This window comes from Castanea sativa, chromosome 5 (assembly GCF_040712315.1).
Source record: "Castanea sativa cultivar Marrone di Chiusa Pesio chromosome 5, ASM4071231v1".
Taxonomy (NCBI): domain Eukaryota; kingdom Viridiplantae; phylum Streptophyta; class Magnoliopsida; order Fagales; family Fagaceae; genus Castanea; species Castanea sativa.
The window spans coordinates 7,262,161-7,285,958 of NC_134017.1; the positions used below are offsets into that span (position 1 = coordinate 7,262,161).

A 23,798-nucleotide genomic window follows, 5' to 3' on the forward strand; every position below is an offset into this window, starting at 1 on the left:
TATCTAAAGTTAAAACATAGCATTTATTATTACTATGCTCTTATTGCAATTTGCCACATGTTACTTTTTCTAATAAATTAATCAAAGTGGAATAAGACCCATAGTATTACAATTGGTGGAGCATAAAATTGAATATTCATAGTGAAACAAAGGACTATTAGTTTTTATATAAACCACAGATTTTCTTTATTAGTATCAATGTTATCAACTTTCTGACTTGTTTCTAAAAATTTTATAAAAAAAAAAAAACTTTTTGACTTCTTTTGCCTTAACCCCCACTCCAATCCTGGGGTGGGAGGTGAGTTGTTAACCACTACACATTTTCTACCATGTGGCATAATTTCCGTGTAAAATCATATGTCAAATGTCCAACTTCTAGATGCTGTGTTCTTTTTAATATATTTTTTCAAAAACAATCATTGATGAGCCAAATAAAGTTGGCTCCCACTAGTAATATTGAAAACTTTGTCTGCCTAATAGTTGATTCCTTTTTTCACCTTCTTTTGCCTTGAACTTTTATTTATTTAACTTGAACTAAAGGAAGTGGAGGAAGATTTAAAGAAAACTTATTATTGTTATATAATGATAATTTTTCTGCTAGTGATATCATTGCAACGAAGGAATGGTGACTCCACACAAACTAGCAAACGGAATAATGGTTAAATGGGCACCATTTTAAAAGATGGTCACCACCACGCACCCTTAGCATGAAGGCCACTCCATAAATATAAGTGCTTGTGGGGCATTTTTTCAAAATATGGGATCATTATTCCCTACATTCTCTTCTTCCAGTTGAGTTCATATTCGATACAATAATTAAGCAATATACTTGTTAGGTCAAGAATACACATTCAGAAATTCATGTGGAGGATATTTGTCCAGAACCTAAGGTTCATGATGGTGAAAAATCTTATGCGTATGCATGTGTGCTCTTAATGGCATAATTCTTTTAGTGATAGTAAACCAAACCCTGCTAGATCAATATTTGCCAAAGACAAGTGATGAGATGTGCTAGGTTTATTGGACGAAATAAAAGTTCCATGTTCCACTTTTAACCTTCGTTTATTGCAAATTACTACACGCCACGTTTTCTAATAAAGTAATCAAAGTGGAAAGAAATAAGACCCATAGTATATTACATTTGTGGTGCATAAAATTGAATACTCATAGTGGAACAAAGGACTATCATTTCACTTAACGATCATTTTTCACATAAACCACATAGATTTTCTTCATCAATATCAATGTTATCGACTTTCTAGCTTCTTTTTCTTTAACTCCCACCCCATCCTGGGGTGAGAGGTGACTTTTCAACCATTACACATTTTCTACCATGTGACATAATTTTCATGTAAGACCATATGTCAGATATCCAACTTCTAGATGCCGTGTTCTTTCTATTATATTTTTTAAACAATAATCATTAATGAGCCAAATAAAGTTGAATCCCAATAGTAATGTTGAAAACTTTGTCTGCGTAATAGTTGATTTTTTTTTTTCACCTTCTTTTGCCTTGAAATTTTATTTATTTACACTAACCTAAACTAAAGGAAGTGGAGGTAGATTTACTTGATATTGTTGTAATTGTGAAACAAAATATTATTGTGGTTATTGTTGATACCCATTTTCACGACACATTTTGTATAAGCCCGATTCAACCAAGCCCGACTTCCTTGTCAGCTCAATTAATGTATTATATTATATTATATTATATTATATTTTTTTAAGGATAGCCCAATCCCATACGATTTATTGGGGAAATTGAGGAAGTGTGGCTACCAAGTGGGTAAGGGATAATAGTAGCACCTCAGGTTCATAGACGAGGTCTTATACCCAAAATTTCCACCCCAAAAGAGTTTTTATGCTCTGGCTATTTGTAACCCAAAGTTTCTGCCCTAAACCATTTTCCCTTTAAAATATAGTTGACTCTTATTCGCCAACTCTAGCTGCTAGCCCTTACTTAAGTGAGTATTCCAATAATCTAAAATGGCTGACAAAAGGCAGCCAATTAGAGCAAACCCCATTTATTTCCCAAATCATGTTAAATGCATGCAAGCTATTCCTTAAACAAAAGCAACCCAAGCCAAGACATCAAATTAGTATCGCGTTGGATAAAAGTCTCTACTACTACTAAAAAACCAGTTGTTAGCAACACCCCAAACTCAATACAAGACTCTCTCTTCAGCTTAAATGAACGAACCACGTTTTACCCACGTAGCTGAAACTTTAGAGCAAAAACTCATTCAATCAACCAACATTTTCACAATTCCGAAACTTAGGAATGGAAATATGGGTACAGGAGAACCTTCCCTCTCTTCTTCACAACCTCTTTCAATTTCCTTTTCTCCCTGGCTATGGGTCAAAGTTTCAGACCTGTTGTGTTTCTATGCATTTTTCAGCATTTTTGTTATTAGCTATTTGATTTCTCTCTTGTTAAAGCACCATTAGACTTTGTTTATTATACATTTGAAATTTTGGGCTTGATTCTCCACAAATAATCACTTTTAAAGAACTAAAGGGAAGATTTAGGTCATTCTCGCATTTTTTGCCCTTGTCGCAAAAACGTCCCCGACAATTATATAATGATAATTTTTCTAGCTGTTGATGATATCAATACAACGAAGAATAGTTGACTCCACACAAACTGGTAAAGGAAAAAATGGTTAAATCTTAAATGACCAACCGTTCAAAAGATAGTCCAAGCAAAGTGATAATAAAAATGAGTGTACACCTCATAAACATGAAAGGAGACATTCAATGGTCAAATTTAAGACTGGTTTCCTTTTTGGATAAGCTTGAGATTGGTTTTGGAATTGATGGGTGGTTGATTTGGGTTCAAATTTTGTGATCTATGTGTCACATTGGCTGTGAAATGTTATCCACTTTGGGGTTTTGATCAGTGTTGGATCTTGTGGCAGTTGTTGGGAGACTCTAGGATTGGTTCTGGGATTGATTGGGGTTTGATTTATATCCAAATTGTGTGATTTATGTGTAATAGCAGTTGTGATTAGATGGTGGGGATCAAATTTTTGTGTTAGAATTATTTGACTATGAAATTTTAGCCATTTTTGGGGTTTTGATCAATGTAGGATGTCGAGGCAGCTGTAGGAGAGTTTAGGACTGGTTTTGGAAATGATGGGTGGTTGATTTGGGTTCAGAATGTGTGAACTGTGTGGATTAGTCGTAGTAATTTAGGTGGTGGGGATCAGATTGGCTGTGTTAGGCTTATTTGACTATGAAACGTTATCCAGTTTAAGGTTTTGATCAATTTAGGATCTTGTGGCAGTTGGTAGGAGGCTTTAATTGGACATGATGGGGGTTGTTTTAGCTCCAAATGATGAGAATCATATTGGTTGTGTTAGTTAATATTAGGCAATGTTTGTGACGAAAACTCAACCAAGAGTTAAGTTTATGGACCTATGATATGTTTGCTATTTTGGGCTTTGATTAATGTAGGATTTTATGGGACTTATTAGATTTTAGGTTTGGTTTTGCAAATGATGGGCTGTTGATTTAAATCCCAATGTGTGATCTATATTCATTAGTAGTAATTAAATGGTGGTCCCAATGTGTGATCCATGTTTGCTAGTAGTAGTTTTTTTTTTTTTTAAGAGTTTCAAACCTGTGGCATCCACTCCTGATGATAACTCTTTATCATCAGACCAAAACACCAATCAGTTTTTTGTGTAGGCGAGAATTGAACCCCAGATCTCTTATACAACCATTAAAGATTTTACTAGTTGAGCTAACTGGAACTCATAGTAGAAGTAGTTATTAAATTGCTGTGTTAGGGATTATTTAATGAAAATTGATAGGGTTGGAATCTAAGCATCGACTCCTTTTTATTAATATTGGTGAGATAAACAGCCAACAAGTTCTGAATTCAAGACCATACTACCAAAAAAAAAAAAAAAGTGGGCTCTAGCTATAGCTCCTAAAAACATGGCTATAAGTCAATTCGGTCTATAACGGCATTTTCTATAGCCACAATTTTAGCCATTGCCTAAAACTTGTAACTATAGGTCTGATAGGTTCATAGGTATTATTTCAGCCGCGTTTCTAAGCCGCAACTATAGGGTATACATTAGCCACGTTTATTAAACATGGCTCTAGATCCTCAGCCCACAGCCACATTTTGAAAATGCAGCTATAGGGTTTTTATTTATTTGTTTGAATTGTCTATAGCCACGTTTTTAAAACGCGACTATAGATCCTCGGCCTATAGCCTCATTTTGAAAACGCGGCTATAGAATTTTTTAATATGTTTTACAAACGCGACTATAAAATCATCAACCTTTCAATATTTACCCTTTCAAAGAAGGCATTCCATTGTTTATTTTCACAAAAAAAAAAAAAAAAAAAAAAAAACTACTACTCAAAATACTTAAACTCACTCTTCAACAACAATAACAGGTTTATCACAATCAACTTGCAATACTAGTAGAGAATCAAATTATTTTCCGTTTACAGATTTACCAATACAGCAAGTCCCATATTCTAGTGGTCTATTTCTTTTCTTGGCCTTCACAGTTCTCCAATGTTCATGCAGTCCACACCCACCTTGTATTCCTTTCCACCAATAGTCCACACCCACCTTTTATTCCTTTCCCCACGCACATGCAATTTTTTTTTTTTTAAACCTTCCAAGTGGTGGTGACTACACTGACTGTCAATCTCAACATTCCTTTCTTTTAATATTATTCATTGATTTTCAGAGCCTTGACATTACCAAGCAAACACTAACTCTAAATTTATTTAGAAAACAAAATAGAATAAGCACTAACACAATAAGTATAAGCACAGTATGAATGATGAGATACAAGGGGGTTTCCTAACAATCCAGTGTTCTATTTCATAATTTTTTTTTTTTTTTTGGATAAATAACGCAATTCATTGAAAAGAAAAAAAAACACATGTACAGGACTTATACTAGAGACCATCAGTCATGGTGTAGAGTACAATGATCAATGAAATCTAAAAGAGAAGAAAAAGAATAAAAACCCAAAGAAGGCAGCCAAGCAAAAAGAACGACAATAATAATCTAATTACATCACAAAATCAGCAACAAACAACTCTGTCGAACTAAACTGCAATAAAAGAACATTTTTCTTTAAGATAGACCGCAAGGTAACGAAGAGAAGATACGAAAATATATAACACATTACCTGGACTCCACTCAATGGCTCGTTTCTGACGTACATATTCCATAAGTGGTGTAACGATAGGAGCTTCTTTTGCAGCACCTAGAAATAAGTATGGAGAAACTAATAAATCTATAGGAAAAAAATGTCTCTTAAACACAAATAATTAATAAGTTGTGTCCACTTTTCCTTATGACACTCCACAACATTTGGACACAACCTTATGCGGCACCAGGGTGGCATCAAAATAGGAAACTCAAATCATTACATACAATAGGCACCATGGTGGCCCAAAAATTAATAAATAAAGTGAGCTTGGGTGCAACAAAGCCAAAATTATACACGACTATATTTTGATATGAGATTATCTAACTAATATATACACACACACACACACATTCAAAGTCATTAAAAGTAATTACAAACCAGCTTGCTCTGCTTCTTTTCACTCCAACTGTATTTCTGCACTACTAGGTAGATGCTCAGCCGGCCTTGCAATAATTTTGAGGAACCCTACATAATCAGGATCTACTTTTTCATAAAAGAAAAAGGTAGGTATTAATAACAAAATCTAGTACAATGGTATTCTTAGTAAATGTGAATGCAAACTGTAAAAATACATTTATATATGGTCCCAATCACAACCATCCTTTTTACTAGTTGACTTTGGAGCCTTCTGTGAAGGAGCATATTCAACTTAAACCTTATACTAAGCACCTGAGATTCATACAATGATATTCACTGAATCAAACCACTTCAACAACATAAAACACATCTGTTTGTAAACTTGTAATGTAAAGAATAAGGCATGTCATTATTAGTTACCCTTCTCATTAACAAAGACATGTCCAACAAAAAACTCTGCAAAGTCGAAAACATCTTCCAGTTTCTTGAAGTCTATGTAGGCTCGAGAATATCTCTGATTCTTCAGGCTGCAAATTTTTTGCTTGACAAAAATTCTTCAAGTTAGAAAAACCATCAACCCATGAATAAGTGCCTAAAAATAGAAGAAAATAAAATAATATAAACAATTAAGCCATTATGTTATAGTGAGCTCAGAAAAGTGGGCAGGTTTCGAAAAGGAAAGTAGTTCATACCACACTTGGTTGTTCTCATCTAACTCAATGGAAAAACGTTCTTCCCCAACCGGCAATCCACAAAATTTCCTTGACACATATTAGTGTCAGCAAGGGTTCATCAAATTCAAGCAGGTTTAACAGAAAAAATAAATAAATAAATAATAATAATAATAATAATAATAATAATAATAATAATAATAATAATAATAGAAGTGTTAAACAAGGTGAAAAATCACATGTGAAACAACATCATATAAATTATAACAATTTGTTTCACAATCCCCATTGTTTGTAGTCTAGGTCGTCCCAGACTACATGTGGAACTCGCAAAAGTAGGAGGCAAAATGGCCAGCCATTATAGTTATATTTGCATGTATCTAAAGAGGCCAAAGACTGCAATGCAGCCAGCAAGGTTAGAACTAAGTAAGATTTCATCTTCTTCCAAGTAAGTTTTATAATTAACTAAGTTGATTTTTTTTAATAGTAATTTTCTGTCTTACTGGCAACAATCATATCTAGCAAGTAGCAACAAAAGGATGCCCCATGTTGGTAAATAAAAAATGGTTAACCCAAGTTCAATTAGTTGTCAAAATTTCCCAATATAGTTGTTATTCAGCGTTGTGGGTCAAGAAGAAAAGCTGTCCATGTAGTTTTTATGTTTGGATTCTTTGGAATAGTTTTTGGAGTAGTTTTTAGAAGTATAATTTATAGGAATCTTTTTAAAAATGAAATATTATGTTAATGGAAAGTTACATGTTGCATTTATACAAACCTTAATGAATGAAGTTTCCTTTCATAAACTGTTTAGGGGAAGTGTCATTTTAGAAAACCACAAGGAGGTTGGTGTTAGAGTCTACTCAACTACGGGCCAACTATAGGGATGTAAAAATGTGAAAAGTAATTATTTTTACCAACATATTTTAGAAGAGATTTCAAATTAAACCTTATAATATAAAATTAAAAACTGAATTTTATGAACTATTATAAATTAGAGATAGACTTCCTGAAGACCATAAAAAGGGAAGAACTTGAAATCAAATAATTCAGTACTAATGCTTGGTTGTTGTATGGACTATAGAGTCCTTTAGGAAAGAATCACTTTAGGAGTACCATTTGCTTGGCTTTCACTTTTTATCTGAACAATAGGTGTATAATATATATATATATATATATATATATTTGTTATGACCTTATTTTCACACATTCTAAGCTCTGAAGTTGAGAATCTGATGTTTACTACTGTATAAGTTTACTACTGTATAAAGCAACTTTTACAAGCAGCCTGGATAAGGTAGACCTTCATTTCAAGAAGGTAAGCTTATATATATATATATATATGCTTTTTTAGTTCTTTTACATGGACTACTTTCTAATGTGTTTTAACTATTAGAGTAGGCAGGATATTGGCAAGCGAAAGGTACTTGGACAAGCGGTTCAGTTTCAGTTGACTTTCATAAAATCCAGGTCTATAAATATTTGCCTTGGAAGCTCCATCAGAGAACTTTTCTTGTACTACACCTCCTGGAATATATGCAGTTTAAGCAAACTGTTACAATTGATTGTGACTTCCATGCACAAGAGTCGTCAATTGATGACTCCACATGTTCTCAAACTATTACAATTGCTGGAGGCTTTGAAATTATTGGATGTTAAGGAAGGGGAGCATGGCCTTTCTGAAGAAGAGTTAGGTGAGAGGGCTGGGTTAAGATCTCAAATACAGAACCTTCTCTCTTTGGAAGAGGTTTCATGGAGACAGAAATCGAGGATGCTTTGCATTAAGGAAAGAGATAACAATACCAAATTTTTCCACAAGATGGCCAATTCTCGGAGAAGGTATAACCATATTAGTATGTTGGAAGTGAATGGGGTTATCTATGAGGACGAATCCGAGATGGCTGACCAAGCTGTACAGTTTTATAAAAATTTGTACAAGGAAACAGAGGAGTGGAGGCCTTTTGTGGACGGATTGGAGTTTGATCAGATAGAGGGGTTGGAGAGGGACTGGCTTGAACGGAGGTTTGAACAGGAGGAGGTCCTTCGAGTTGTCAAAGAGATGGAAGGAGATAAAGCTCCAGGTCTTGATGGTTTCTCTTTGGCTTTTTATCACCATTGTTGGGGAGTTGTGAAAAGAGATATCTTAGCTATGTTTGAAGAGTTTTATCAACACAGTAAATTTGAAAAATCTCTTAATGCAACTTTCATAGCCTTAATCCCTAAAAAGAATAGTGCTTCCAATATTCGAGATTTTAGACCCATTAGTTTGGTGGGGAGTGTCTACAAGATTTTGGCCAAGGTGTTGGTAAACTGCATTAAAGACGTTTTGGATCAATTGATATCTGAGTCTCAGAACAGTTTTGTGGGTGGTAGACAGATTCTTGATTCAATTCTCATTGCTAATGAGTTTGTTGATAGTAGGGTGAAGAGTAAGCTTCCGGGGGTTATCTGTAAATTAGATATTGAGAAAGCTTATGATCATGTGAACTGGGAGGCTCTTCTTGATTTGTTGAAGAGAATGAGATTTGGGGTGAGGTGGTGTAGGTAGATCCGCACATGCATATATACAGCCCAATTCTCTGTTTTGTTTAATGGGTCTCTAGCTGATTTTTTTGGGAGAGTTCGAGGGGATTGAGACAAGGGGACCCGCTTTCGCCAATATTGTTTCTGGTTATGATGGAGGTTCTCATTAAGATGATGAAAAGAGCTGAAGAGGCTGGTTTGTTTCGAGGCTTTAGGGTCGACGGTAGACCGGGGGGGGGAGGGGTATGTGTATCGCATCTTTTGTTTGCGGATGATACGATTCTGTTTTGCGATGCTGATGAGGAGCAGATTCTTCATATTCGGATGCTTCTTCTTTGTTTCCAGGCAGTGACAGGTTTAAAGGTTAATGCGCTGAAAAGTGAGATGGTTCCCATTGGGGAGGTTCCTAATGTCCATATCCTAGCAGAGATTTTGGGATGCCGGATTGGGTCTTTGCCTATGACCTATCTTGGTATGCCTTTGGGGGCATCCTACAAGTCCCTTACTGTTTGGAATCCTATCTTGGAAAATTTTGAGCGTAAGTTGGCCGGTTGGAAGAAGATGTATTTGTCAAAAGGTGAAAGACTAACGTTACTTAAAAGCACTTTATCTAGTCTCCCCACTTATTATTTGTCTCTTTTTACCATCCCTATGCATGTGGCCAATAAAATTAAGAGGTTGCAAAAGGATTCCTTGTGGGGGGACTCCAAGTTTCATTTGGTGGGATGGGACAAGGTGTGTGCACCTTTGAAAAATGGTGGATTAGGAGTAAGGAAATTAACTACTTTTAATAAAGTTTTACTAGGGAAGTGGTTATGGAGGTTTGGAATTGAGGAGACAAGACTTTGGAGAAGGGTTATAGCCCTCAAGTTTGGGGAAGAATGGGGGGGGGATGGAAGTCCAAGCTAGGTAGAGGGGAGCATGGTGTGGCTTGTGAAGAAGTATCCGCATGGGATGGGAGGATTTTAGCAAGAATACTCGCTTTGAGGTAGGGGTGGGGGATAGAGTGAAGCTTTGGACTGATCAATTGTGTGGGGAATCTCCATTTCAACTATCTTTTCCGAGCGTGTATGGGATTGCATCCAATAAAGAGGCATCGGTGGCCTCTTTTCTTGAACGGTTGGGGATTGAGGAGCAGAGAAGCTGGACTGTTCATTTTATTTGGAGACCAAATGATTGGGAAATGGGTGGGGTGAATGATTTTCTCCGTACCTTGGGTTCTAATCTTCCTCCTACAGAGAATGGAAATCGTATGCGATGGAAGTTGACAAAGAATAGAGACTTTGATATTCGTTCATTTTACAATAAGATGAGAAGCCCCTAGCCCATTATTTTCCCTTGGAAAGGTGTTTGGAAGGTTAAGGCACATCGGCGTGTTTCCTTCTTTGTGTGGACTGCTATATGGGATAGGATCCTTACAGGGGATAATTTGAGGGGTAGAGGGTTAGATTTTGTCGATTGGTGTATCATGTGCCGCAGTAATGAGGAGACGGCGGATTATTTGTTACTACATTGTGGAAAGGCTTCTCGACTATGGAGTTTGTTATTTAGATCCTTTGGGTTTTCTTGGGTCTTGCCTAGATCAGTTGCGGATACTCTATTCAGTTGGTGGAATTGGCCTGGAAAGCATTTGTCTAGCATTTGGAATTTAGCTCCTTTATGCTTGATGTGGTGTCTCTGGAGGGAGCACAATAAGAGGACGTTCGAGGACATGGAAAGTTCGAATGACCAGCTATTGGCCTCTTTTAGTGGCACTCTGTTTGATTGGTCTAGGGCTTGGGGACTCACCTCTAGTGATTCTCTCCCTATGTTCCTTAACTCTCTCCTGTGTACTTAGTTTCTTTTCCTTTCCTTTCCTTTTTACTCTTTCTTTTCCCTATGTATTTTTCTCTCTGCCTTATATTTATCAGCATAAGGTAGTGTTCTTGAATATATATCTTTTTTACCTATCAAAAAAAAAAAGTCACAATCTTTTGTGATCTAGCTAATGTAAACATGAAATTTTGTAGCTAAATGGTGCAGACTTATATAATTCATTTGATGCCCAGCAAAAATAAAAATAAAAAAAGGAAACAAAGAACAATAAGAGGGAGAGACATTCGTTGGTTGACTGTTAGATATATGGAAGAAATATCTGATCAAGCAATCAGCACATGGTTGATAACATTATGTGATTATTTGGTTTTCATTTTCTTGAACCTTCGGATTAAGTTTCCAGCTTATGGTTTAAAAGCAACTGTCATATTCGTGATCTAGTTTCCGGATTAAGTTTCTCAGGCTTATATGCCATGCAAATAAACTTTATCCGGTGTCGTTAATTATGTCATATCTTGTATTCCTAATGTTATAGAGCATATTCTTCATCCTTGAGCGTTCACTTGATAATTAGATAAATTAGCCATCATATCTATCAGAGCCTTTTCTGTTTCTCCATAGAAATAATTCACAATTTCCACTACCATCTGAAACCTAACTGATAGAAGGAACATACAACGGAAACAAAAGCTGCAAACTAGGGGATAAAGTCATTTTTAATTAGGAAATCCACATCATTCTGACTTCACTGAAGATAATCATCAAGTAAGATGCCACAAAATGAGGAAAAAAGGCAGGTGCACACATTGATAATCCTTTGTCCCCATAACCTTCTTAATCCTTTATAGGTAAATCTAGTTACAAAAGTTTATGAAGACTCTGTAAAACAACTAAAAACAAAGCTATCAGTAGAAATAGAAAGCAAACATAGGCAACAGGCTTGATCAGAACATACGTAGGGCAAATGTGACACAAGTCGTCGAGGATAATTCTTTTTGCTCTCGTAAAATATATGTCAACAGCGCAGCAGTACCACCACCAAGTGAATGCCCAACAATCTGAAAATGACAAAATGAAAAACTAAGGCAAAAAAAATTATATATATGAAAGCATATATTGCATGAACTAATTCAGTACAGTAATTTAAATTTCAAAACTGACTGGATGATGACATAGCATGGTAGAGAGTAACAAAGAATTAGAGGTTTATATCTTAGGGAAAGGATCCTCTCCCATCTAGCTAAAAATTAGAAGGAATTGGAGGATATAAATGGAGTGGATCTTATCCCTATATGTTACAGAGAAGATCTAGCAAAGCAAAGTTCCTGCAAATATCATATCCTAGCAAAGCAATGTAGTTTGTATCAGAGTGTTAAATTTATCTCATGTATTGAAATTCAATGCCCCTGTTCGTAATTTGTAATTATGGTCCTCCTGTTGATTACGATTAATTGTTGCTACTTGTTCCAATTGTTAAACTCCATATTTCCCATTTGCTATCAACTTGAACAAGAGTATTTCTAGTTGAATCTGTAGCTCACAAACTAAACTTGAGCCTTTTCTTGAGATTTCCTTGTGACTTGAGATTTGCAATTCTACAGTCTTTCATCTCATATTAAGGAGATTAATTTTATATAAAGAACAGAATTTCTGAGGATCTAGTCTTTTGCTTTAGGCTCAAGGTGAAGTTGTCACTGGCACCAATGTCTTTTTTTTGATATGTAATAACAAACTTTATTGGTAATAAAAGTACAATGAATTTACGATAGTAAACTCACAGCACTGAAAAGAATACAAACCAATCAAAAAGAAATACCAACAGAATTAAGTAATTCAAACAAAGAATGACAATGCGTAAATCCCCAAATACGGGACCACTCAAACAAAGTCCTAAGTAGCAAAGACTTCACACAGTCTACAAGTCTCTCAATTTTCTCAAAAGTTTGGGCATTGCGCTCCTTCCAAATTAACCACATAAGACATGCTGAAACCATATTCCACACTTTTGAAGTGTGACGCCCTAACCAATTCCACCATGCAGAGAGAAGAGAAACAACATTCTTCGGCATCACCCACTTAACCCCAAACTAATGAAGGACTTCACTCCACAAGGTATGAGCATACTTACAATGGATCAATAAGTGATCCATAGTTTCCTCTTCACATCGACAAAGGCAGCACTAATTAACAAAAGATAAATTCTTCTTAACGAGGTTGTCTATAGTAAGAATCTCACCCTTAGCAGCTGTCCATAAGAAGAAAGCCACCATTTTAGGTACCTTAACACACCAAATCCTCTTCCAAGAAAAAGACACCAACGGGGCTGCTAGCAATGAAAAATAGAAAGAGCACACATCAAAAACACCACTACGATTAAATTGCCATATCATGGTATCATCACCCCCTCTAGGTAACTTGGATGAGATATGCGCTAAAAAATCATAAAAGATCCTTGTCTCCCAATCTTGAAAAGCATAACGGAAGCGTAAGTTCTAGCTTCTACCACCCCCATCCATAGCAAACTCAACCATACCAAAAATTGTAGCTGCCTTATCCACAGCAATAGCAAACATTGCCAGATATAAATTTTTCAAGGCAATAGGGCTACTCTAAGGGTCATACCAGAATCTGATACGAAAACCCTCACCCGCCGCATACAACACATGACCAAAGAAGCTCTCAGCCCACTTCCTAATGTTCTTCCACATACCACATCCATGCGTTCCTCTAACAACTCTAGTACACCATCCCCCACTGGCCTCCCCATATTTGGAAGCTATAACTTGCCTCCATAAACTTGTGACCTCATTCCCAAATCGCCATAGCCACTTCCCAAGCAAAGCTTGGTTAAACAGCTCAATCTTCCAAATCCCCAAGCCTCCACTGGCCACACAACTTTCTCCCAAGCAACAAGTGAGAATTTAAAAACATCATTAGATCTCCCCCAAAAGAAATTCCTCTGAATCCTCTCTAATCTATCCGCCACATATTGTGGAATAGTGAACAAAGATAAAAAATAAGTAGAGAGACTTGATAAGGTACTCTTCAATAAAGTAAGTCTACCCCCTTTTGACAAATATAACTGCTTCCAACCTGCGAGCTTTTTTTCCATCCGTTCAATGATAGGGTTCCATATTGAGGAATCCTTATAATGTGCCCCCAAATGCATACCCAAATAAGACATGGGTAAACATCCTACCTTACAACATAAAATACAAGATAAGGCATCCAAATTCCCAACCTCACCAACCGGCACAATCTCACTCTTACTAACATTTACTTTCAATCTTGCGATAGCTTCAAAGAAAATTAGAACCATACGAATATGTAATAATTGTTCCTTGAATGCATCACAAAAGAGAATAGTATCATCAGCAAACAAAAGGTGAGAGATATGCAAACCTCCACTTGTATTAGGACTTGCTTGGAATCCACTGAGAAAGCCTCCATCTTTTGTCCTTTTCAACAACCTACTCAACACCTCCATTACCAATAAGAATAGGAGTGGAGATAAATGATCCCCTTGGCGAAGACCACAAGAGTTGCCAAAGAAGCCAGCTGGAGACCCATTAATAAGCACTGAAAAACGGGCAGTAGAAATATATATCTTCATCCATCTCCCCCACTTCTCCCCAAAACCCATCCTCTCCATAAGGTAAAATAAGTCACTCCAACTCACATGATCATAAGCCTTCTCAATATCCAATTTAATATTCACACCCGAAATACCACTCTTCAATCTAATGTCCAAGCATTCATTTGCGATAAGAACAAAGTCAAGAATCTGTCTTCTTCCTGTAGGGAGTTTCCACGAATTCCTAAACCTGTGAGAACAAAGAATATAGAGAAAAACACACGCCAAAGAAAAAGTAATCACACACACAAGACAATATTTACGTGGTTCGGTAATTTACCTCCCAACTGTTTGGCAAAGAAGCTAAAACGATCAATGCACGGATCTCATCATCAAAATCAATTTCTACAGACAACAATTGATTTGTGATAGTGTAGAATTCATTCAGATGTTGTGCTACTAATGCGTTCTCTGCCATCTTCAGATTGAACAGTTTCTTCATCAAATGCACCTTGTTGTTTGCTGACGGCTTTTCATACATACCAGACAAAGCCTTCATCAGATCTACTGTAGTCTTCTCCTTTACAACATTGTGTGCAACAAACCTAGACAACATTAACCTGATACCCCCAACAAAAGAATTCTGGGAGTTGGAAATAAGTTTATCCAAAACACAACGTAGTCTATGTGCCAAGACCTTTGAAAGTAGCTTGTACAAACTACCCACAAGGCTGATAAGGCGAAAATCTCTAATATTGACTACACTAAGCTTCTTGGATATCAAACACAAAAAGGTGGCATTGAGAGATTTTTCAAAGATACATTCTTTGTGGAAGTCTGCAAAAAAAGCCAAGATCTCCTTCTCAAGAACACACCAGCAATTTTGAAATAAAGCCATATTAAAGTCATCTGGACCGGGAGCCTTATCACCCTTAGCCTCCCGTAGGGCTGCAATGATCTCCTTCTCAAACTCCCTTTCTAAAGTAAGCCTCTCGGTTTCATCCAGATTTGCAAACTCTAAACCATCAATAATGGGCCTCCAAGATTCGGTCTCCTAGTACAAAGACTTATAAAATCCACCACTTGATCCTGAATTGCAAACTCATCCTCATACAAAATGCCCTCAACCTCCACAGCTCTCATAGTATTTGTACGTCTATGAGAATTAGCAAGCCTATGAAAAAACCCAATATTATTATCCCCTTCTTTTAAGTACAAAGCCTTTGATTTCTGCCTACAAGAAATCTCCTCCAAAGAAGCTAAATACGCAATATCAACCTTTATCTCAGCTCTTCTTGCACTATCTGCCGGTGAAAAAGATTGCATCCCTTCTCTCAAATCTAAGTCCAAAAGCTCAGACAGCAAGCATTTTTTCCTAAAAGACACATCCCCAAATAGATGTTTATTTTAATGTTTCAAATCTCCCTTAAGAGCCTTCAATTTGCAAGCTAGAACAATACTAGGAGACCCACAAAATGGTATTCGTTCCACCAACCTCACACTAGATCCACAAATCCCTCCACCTTAAGCCACATATTCTCAAATTTGAAAGAAGTCTTTCCCCTCAACATTCCACCTGCCTCCACTAGAAGAGGACAGTGGTCCAAAATCACTTGAGGAAGAGGCCTTTGAGTCACATCCAAAAAGTGATCCTCCCAATCAGCGGATACCAACACTCTATCAATTCTAGACATAGAAGGGTTCACTGAGTCATGGAACCATGTATACTCGCCCCCCACCAAAGGTATATCAACCAAAAAATTCCTCTCAATAAAGTTTGAGAATTGAACATGGCTGGACTAAAAGAAGTGCAACCAAGACGCTCTACTCTATGATGCACGGACACAGACGCAGACACAAACACGGACACGAATACAGCGATACGAAAATTTTTGAAAAACTAAGACACGACACGGCACGGCATGGACACGGCAATTAAATAATTAATTAAATTTTATATTTAGGCATATTTTTTAATATTTTTAGACATAAAATACGTTTATATCTAGAATTTAAATTATGTACAAACTACAAATAAGTAAACTAACACCCAAAGAAGTACAATAATACACATAAAATGTTTAGAGTACAAACCAAAGTTTAAATTGGCTACATTCAATATCAAACAAAAAACATAAAAGGAAATAAGCGGGACACACAAAAACAAAAATCACAAAAACAAGCTTTAGTAAAATCACCTACAATATTTAACTTTAATAAATAAATAAAACTATAACAAGACACACAAAAACAAAAATCACTAAATTCATAATTAACATTATAATTTATAAGGCAAGGTTGAGTAAAGAAGGAAAAAAAAAAAAAATATATATATATATATATATACACAGTAAAGTATACCACAGTGAGTGGGATTAAAAAAAAAAAAGCTTTGGGTGCTATAAATAAAAAACGCCACAAAAAACCAAACCAAAAGTCCTAAGCGATCGAGATAAAAGAAAGAAAAAAGAAAAAAGAAAAAAAGAAATCGCGAAACAGAAAGAGAGAAGAGAAGAAGCTCGAACCTGTCCACGCCGAGAGAGAGAGAGATCGGAAGGAACAGAGGGAGAGAGGGAGCTCGCCGATCGGCTCGATGTAGCTCCAGCGAGGGACAGAAGGCAGCAGGCAGAGGGAAATCAACGGTTGGGCTGTGTGGGTTTCTAATATTTCACTTCTCACTTATGGGCTGTGTGGGTTTTTGTTTTTTTTTTTTTTCCATTGCTGGCGTGTCCACCGCGTTGGCACTGTGTCGGCGCTACGTCGGTGCCGTGTCGGAGAAGCGGAAAAAAAAAAAAGAAAAAAAAAAGAAGACTGCTCAGACACCGGTGTCCGGCGAGTCTTACCGGTACGTTGGCAAAAATGTCGTGTCGGTGCAACCTAGGCTCTACTAGATATCTGATGATATTAAAATCACCAAAAACACGCCAAACTGCACTCCACCTCCTTCTCACACTATCAAGTTTAGTCCACAAAGCATCCTTAAGACCATCAGCATTCGGACCATACACCCCTGTACATATCCAAGCAAAACCGTTTGCCACACCCTCTTACAAAATAGAAACAGAAAAGCACCCAACTAGACAATCCATTTTTTTATATACCCTCGTGTCCCATGCCAAAATAACCCCCCTGCTGTATGAATGGCATCCAAAGCTACCCGATCAACAAAACGGCTACTCCAAAGACTTTTCACAACAGCAGAATTGACAGAATCCAATTTAGTTTCTTGGAAACACACTACATCACACTTCCACTCCTTGAGTAAATTCTTCACCATATCCCTCTTTTGAGGATTGTTTAATCCTCTCACATTCCAAGATAAGATTTTCAAATTCATGGACAACGAACTAAACCCACCCCACAAAAATTCTCAATCCCTCTGGTATGTCGACCAGATTGCCCCTCATAGTTGACTGAAGAAACTAAATTCCTCAATTCCATCATACATTTTTTTAGTTGAAGAGGTATTGTGGCGAAGACTACCTGCCGTAGCTTGATTTTCCCACACTTTCTCAAGCTTTTGAAAGAAGGCAATGCACTGCTGCTCACACGAGTCAATAGGAAATCCCACAAATTTACTAAAGCCTTTAATCTTTCTCTTCACCCACACTGAAGGTTCCAGATCCTCCCCCACAAGAAAATCATCCAGTGTAGCCTCTGATACTATTTCCAAACCCCCATGAGGATCCCACTTAGCCAGAGGTACACAATCCAAAGCATTCCTACCCTCCTCATCCTTACCAGACCTCGTGGGGTTGACCCAATCCAACAACAAAAGTTCATCTTCCTAAGAATTAAAACCCAGCTCAAAAAGAGGAGAGAAACAATTTTTACCCAGCAGCTTGTGGTGGCGGATCATATCAGAGAATTCAAAAACCAAAAGAGATGGGGAAGCAATGGGCTCAGCGTTGACAGACTACCCATTAGAGTTTAGAACAGCCCCGGAGTTTGGGAAGTCCTCCGCTGGACTATCGGCGACAAGCATAGTGTCACCAAACAACTCACCTCAGCCCCGCTTGATTTAGGGCCCACCGAAAGACCACCGACAGCCCCAACCTCATCACCATACCCATCAGACCTTGGAAGGACTCCACCCGTCTCGCCAGAACCTGGAAACACCATCAGAAGCTTCTTGGCTAAGCCATGGGGGTCCGGTCCTTCACTACACTAGGATCCCGCCGAAGAATCGCGAGTCAAAATCTCATCAACACACCCATCGACCCTTGGGAGGTCCTCACCCAACTAGTCGGTGCTCGGTGACAGCTTCAGAACCTTCTCAGTTGAGGCATGTGACCCCGACCCTTCGCCCACCTCCCATGAACTTCTTTCAGTCAACCTTTCCAGATTTTTAATAAACTCATTTTGGGCTTTAGTTGGTTTAGCCCGCTGAGCTTGATCAAATATTACTAGGCCCAACTTAGCTCCTATTGGTTCGACAAAAGTACTCCAGCGGACCTTACGTTGTGTATTCCCATCAAAAGCAGCAGTAATTTTTAAGGAGAAGTGGGCCTGGATCCATTTGGCAGAAGGGCCACGTAAGGGGCGACTATTTATGGGATGCTTATTTGAATTTTGAAGAAAATCAAATCCCCCCAAAACTCTCCTTCTGATTTAAATTCCCATGAATATTTGGAAACTGATTCTCCAGACATAACTCCCTTCCTGATTTCACGTCTCCATTAAGATTTTTCCAAACTTGATTCCTTGAATTTCCGGTGGATTTTTCTAGCCCACCACCGCCAGCAACCGCCTCCTTCCCCAGCCTAGAAGCTGATTTTCCCAAAAAGAATTCACGTAGCTTCATTTCAAGGAAAGCCCAACCGCCCTTGTTCCTCCCTTCCGGGACACACAAACAACCACGTCTTGCCCCATTATGATACTCAGAGATTTCAACAGAAAGACCACTCTTGTTTGACCTACTAGAAAATTCCAAGATTTTATATTGTTCATGAAACCGTTTGAAAAAGTGTTTCTTGCTAAAGTCCCACCAGCACAGCTCTACCAAACAAGCAATGGTCCAATCCAACCCCAATCTACCAACCCGGATAGAGCCATGATGCCTACCCCTTTTTTCAGTAATGGCATAAGCATCCATACGTCCCCCATCAAAAGCCAAGAGAAATGACTTTGAATCAATACGAAAAGAAAAAGAGTGTTTCACCTCTGGTACCCCTGGTTTGGCCGAAAAGGCTTGGGAGTGGGTTTTGGCGAGTGCTGTGTAGGCTTGGGATTTAAGGGTAAGGAGGTCTAGGTTTGGGTATAATGAGGAATGTACTGACTGAACTGAATTGGCCAATAGAAGGGTTGTGTGAGAGGGCAAGGATATGGGGGAAGGACTTGTTGTGGAGTAGGGAAAAAATTTTGGGAGGCAAGGGGTAGAATTGGATATGTCACCGGTGGAGGCTGGGTTGGCAGGGAAGGAGAGGGATGGTAGTGGTTGTGGTGGAGGGAAGGGGTAAGGTGGAGGGGGATAGTTGGCGGAGAGAGGGGGGAGGGGGTGAGTCATTTATTAATTACTAATTGAACAACACCATAAAGTAGGATAGAAATACAAAGGAAAAAAAAATCATAACCTGACCACCAAGACAAGAGAAGAAGAAAACCTACTGGCACCAATGTCTAGTAGTACTAGTTCTTGAATCAACACCTGAAGTTGTTGATTTTAATTTCAATTTATCCAGCTTATTAAGATATAAAATTTACATCTAATCAATAATTTCTTATGTATTTGGTCTGGGAGATGAGTGTGGTTATCATACCTTCCTTTGATTGAGCTCATTATATCGATGCATTTGGATGGATTGCTTTTCTGTGACTTCTATGAGTTCACTATTGTTGTGACATTATTTAAAGCATATTGGGAAACATGTCTTCTATACTAGACGGTTCTTTTCTCCCCCCACCCACCTCCCAATCCTCCTTTCTTAATCTTTGGATCTTCTCTAATTTCTGCTATTGTCCCCTTAGAAATATTTCTTTAACTAAGTCAGATCACTTAACTTGTGTTTGGATGAAGTAACTGATATTTACAAGGAAAATCTAAAATGAATGGATTTATAATCTCATCATTTAAAATCTCATCAATTATTAATTCCACTGTTTTGTCTTATTAAAAAACATAATAATTTCCATTGTTTGGATTTAAGTTGGAAATTCCACTTATCTAAATCCACACAAAAATTGAGAAACATCCATAGTTGATTAGAAACTCATCCCATCTACCATCAAGCTAATTAGACTTTAAAAATCATTTTTAAAATTTTCAAATCAAGCTTAATCTTTAGAATGATTAAATCTTAAAGCATTCCACACAAATATATACTAAAGCAATATATCCACACCGATAGGACCATTGTCTATAAAAGGAGGATACAGTACCATTAAGTATATAAAAGAAGTAATGTGACAATACAATTCAAGGTCTCCAAATTGCCTGGTTAAACTTGACGGAGTAGGAGCTATGGTGGGTTTGTCCTGCCTTAAGTTCTTGAATCTAGAAACTACTTTGCTGGTGGGGTATTCAGTCTTATTTAGAACGACTCACTCTCTCCCTCTCTCTAAAACTCTTATCTTTAAACCTCCTTTTCACCCATGTAATCAATTTCTAAATTGAAGAGATGGGTCAACAAGCTCACTGCATTTGTTCTATCTGTGGTGGAAATAGATGCAATTGGACAAACGAGTGAACAACAACCTGAGAAAGAACTTGAGATGTACTCAAGCTGACCCATGATAGGGTCAAAGTTGATCTTGTTGTTTAGATGTATTGGGGTGAAATCTGATCTATGAGGAATTTTTTGCTGATGCATTGGACATTTTAGCATTGGTAGAGAGGGGAGAGGTTAGGGGGATAGCGCCAGAGATTTTTCAACCGTCGTCCTCTTTGATATTTGCTAAGCCTTATTTATAGACCTTTGTAAATAATAGTGATATTTTGAACCTCATGGTAGGTACTTTAAATAATAGTGAAAATTGATTTTATTCGTCATTCTAACTACACTGTGGCAGGCTACTAGAGAGGATATAACTGCACAAGGTAAGCTTCAGGGAAGGGGTAGTGCGGTACTGTCAATAACATAAGATGCTTGGTAACACGAGATTCCTTCATAGGTTGAAGTAGAAAAGATAATATTGAATGTAATATTCACGGAAATACAAGCAGAAACATAAAAAAATAAAAATTAATTTTTTAATAGGAAAACATCAAGAAATTCATTTATGCTTTTTGTCCCTTTATTATCCATCCAAAAAGAAAAGATTAAGATCTACCACAAGATGCCATTTTATTTTATTTTATTTTTTGATAAGTAAGAAAAAACAGTATAAATAAAGCTTCTTTATGCAAAGGAGGACAAAGAAGTCAAAAAGTATGCCATTTTAATTTGTTTGACAGAAAGAAAAGTTATCAGCAGAATTAGCACAATTAAATAGTGATTTATAATATCAAATTATAACTACCAGCCCATACCTTAACTTTGTAGTCAGGATATTTATCAAGAGCTTTGAGCAGAAAAAGGAGCGCTAAGCTTTGCAATCCAACGAGCAGCAGCAACCATTACCATTCCACAATGAGCATATCCTAAAACTAAATTGCTTATTCCACGATCATGTAAAACTGAGTGGTGAAAAGGGACCACCACTCCAGTTGCTGCTGTTAGTGTATCTTTAATGCTATGAGTACCACGAATCAATAGAAGGAAACATTTTGAGTCTTTATCTCATATAATTGCGAAAGCAGGCTTCAAAAGCTGCAATCATTGTTCTGGTAATTAAAACAATACTCAATTATAATTTTAATTTAAAAACGAAACACATAAGCAAACTAGCAATACATGCTTGGTCGCATATATCATGATTAGTAAGAAGACAAAAGGTTCAACAACCACAATAGGAGAAAGCCAAAACCTAAAAGTTGAAATTTGTCAAGTTTAGCACACATCAGAAGTCTCATAAGTTTACAGGAAAAATATGCAAAAATTTAAAAGGCTGTTTTTCTCAAGTTTTAAACTCCTTTCTGTTATTTAGCTCAAGGGTTTCTTATTATAGTCTACTATTTTTTATCTCCTCATAAATTGTGGAGCCAGGCATCAACTTATGGCATCCACTCAGTCCTGTGGGTAATTGTTTCCCATGCGAAGAGCCCTCTGACACAGTAGCATTCATATGGGAAATAACTAGTCTCAGATGCACTTATAATGTTTAAGGTCCACTTCCAGACAACCACTCACTGCATCATAGCTGGAATTTTCTATCATCACCAACAGAGTCATGCAGTTTACCTCGTTTTATCTCCTATTACACATTTCTTCATCCAAGCAGAATTAAAATATTTGTATCATCTCTTTTTCTTTTTGGATAAGTAAATAAATTCATTAAAAATCAAAAAGCAAAAAGTACTGCCCAAGTACACAGGCTGTATACAATAGGGAACCAAAAAAAAAAAAAAAAACCCATTTTCATTTTCTATCAAATTTTTTCTAAGAAACAACAGCAACGCATGAACAAACCCAACAAAAACTATAAAACCCATTTTCATTTTCGATCAAAGTTTCTCGAAAACCGCAGCTAAACATGAACTAACAAGAAAACGAGGAAAACATTCATAGATTGACACGGGAACCAGAAAAATAATCACCGAGAAAGGAGTCGAATTCCTCAATCAGCGTCGCGGAGGACACGGCTGTCTTCCTTACTCGGCGTCGCACGGCACGACACGGCGAGTCTCTCTGTTTCTGTATCGAGAATATTTCAGACTAGGGGCTTTGATTTTGGGGGAGATTTTAAATGACACTTTTAAGTTTTTAATGGGCTGGGCTGGGCTTTGATTTTGGGGGAGATTTGTTAAATGACATTTTCTTACCCAGGCTGTATACAATAGGTCGGCGGCATGGATCGGAGATCGGATGCTCGAGGCGTGAAGAGATCGGAGATCGGATGAGAGTGTTGTCGCGTGTTTTGGTGACTGTTTGGAGAAGCACGAGCGTGACTATAGCAAGAGATTGATGGTGAACAAAAAAAAATGATCAGTTTTTTATTTTATATTTATGCCAATCCTATAGCAGCTATAGACAAATTCTTTTTTTCCCCTTTTTTCAGATAAGGCCTATGGCCATGTTTTATAAACGCAGCTACTAATATGGTACCTATGGCCATTCTTAGTAAATATTTATCTTTCCTTAAGTTGGAAGACATATTGCATCTTTAATTTTTTGGATAATCGCACTTTATTCATCTATGGTTTGCCTCTAATTTGATGTGCCTACCCGTGGTTTAAATTTTGATACTTTACCCACTTGTGATTCTCATCGTTACTGTGCCGTAACTCACCTCTCCCTCCGCTATTGCTCTAACACAAATATGTAAAAAACAAAAGCCCAAACAAATCAAAACTCACTCAGTCCCATCCGGCTTGCTCACCAAACTAAGATCCTACAATGGGCTTCGCTTGAGATAACTAGGTTTTGATCGTGCATGCAAACCGAGCCGAGAAAGAAGAAGACACAGTTGCTCCTCTGTTCAGCTGTGGCAGGTAGATCAGAATCACCTAAGACAATGCAATGCGCTTCGCTTCACTTGAGATATCTGGGTTTTGATCGTGCATGCAAACCGAGCCGAGGAAGAAGGAGACACAGTTGCTCCTCTATTCAGCTATTGCAGGTAGATCAGGATTAT

At 37.3% G+C, this 23,798-nt stretch overlaps 2 long non-coding RNA genes across 2 annotated transcripts; both read right to left on the reverse strand.

Annotated features, from left to right (window-relative positions):
- Positions 1–4,923: 4,923 nt before the first annotated feature.
- Positions 4,924–5,604, reverse strand: LOC142634436 (uncharacterized). Its single transcript, XR_012844179.1, has 3 exons — positions 5,568–5,604; positions 5,166–5,243; positions 4,924–5,087 (listed from the first exon to the last, which is right to left on the reverse strand). It is a non-coding gene; the product is annotated as an uncharacterized LOC142634436 (long non-coding RNA).
- Positions 5,605–5,658: 54 nt separating this feature from the next.
- On the reverse strand, positions 5,659–23,131 carry LOC142633482 (uncharacterized). Its single transcript, XR_012843921.1, has 5 exons — positions 22,762–23,131; positions 21,595–21,888; positions 11,508–11,610; positions 5,967–6,073; positions 5,659–5,858 (listed from the first exon to the last, which is right to left on the reverse strand). It is a non-coding gene; the product is annotated as an uncharacterized LOC142633482 (long non-coding RNA).
- Positions 23,132–23,798: the final 667 nt, after the last annotated feature.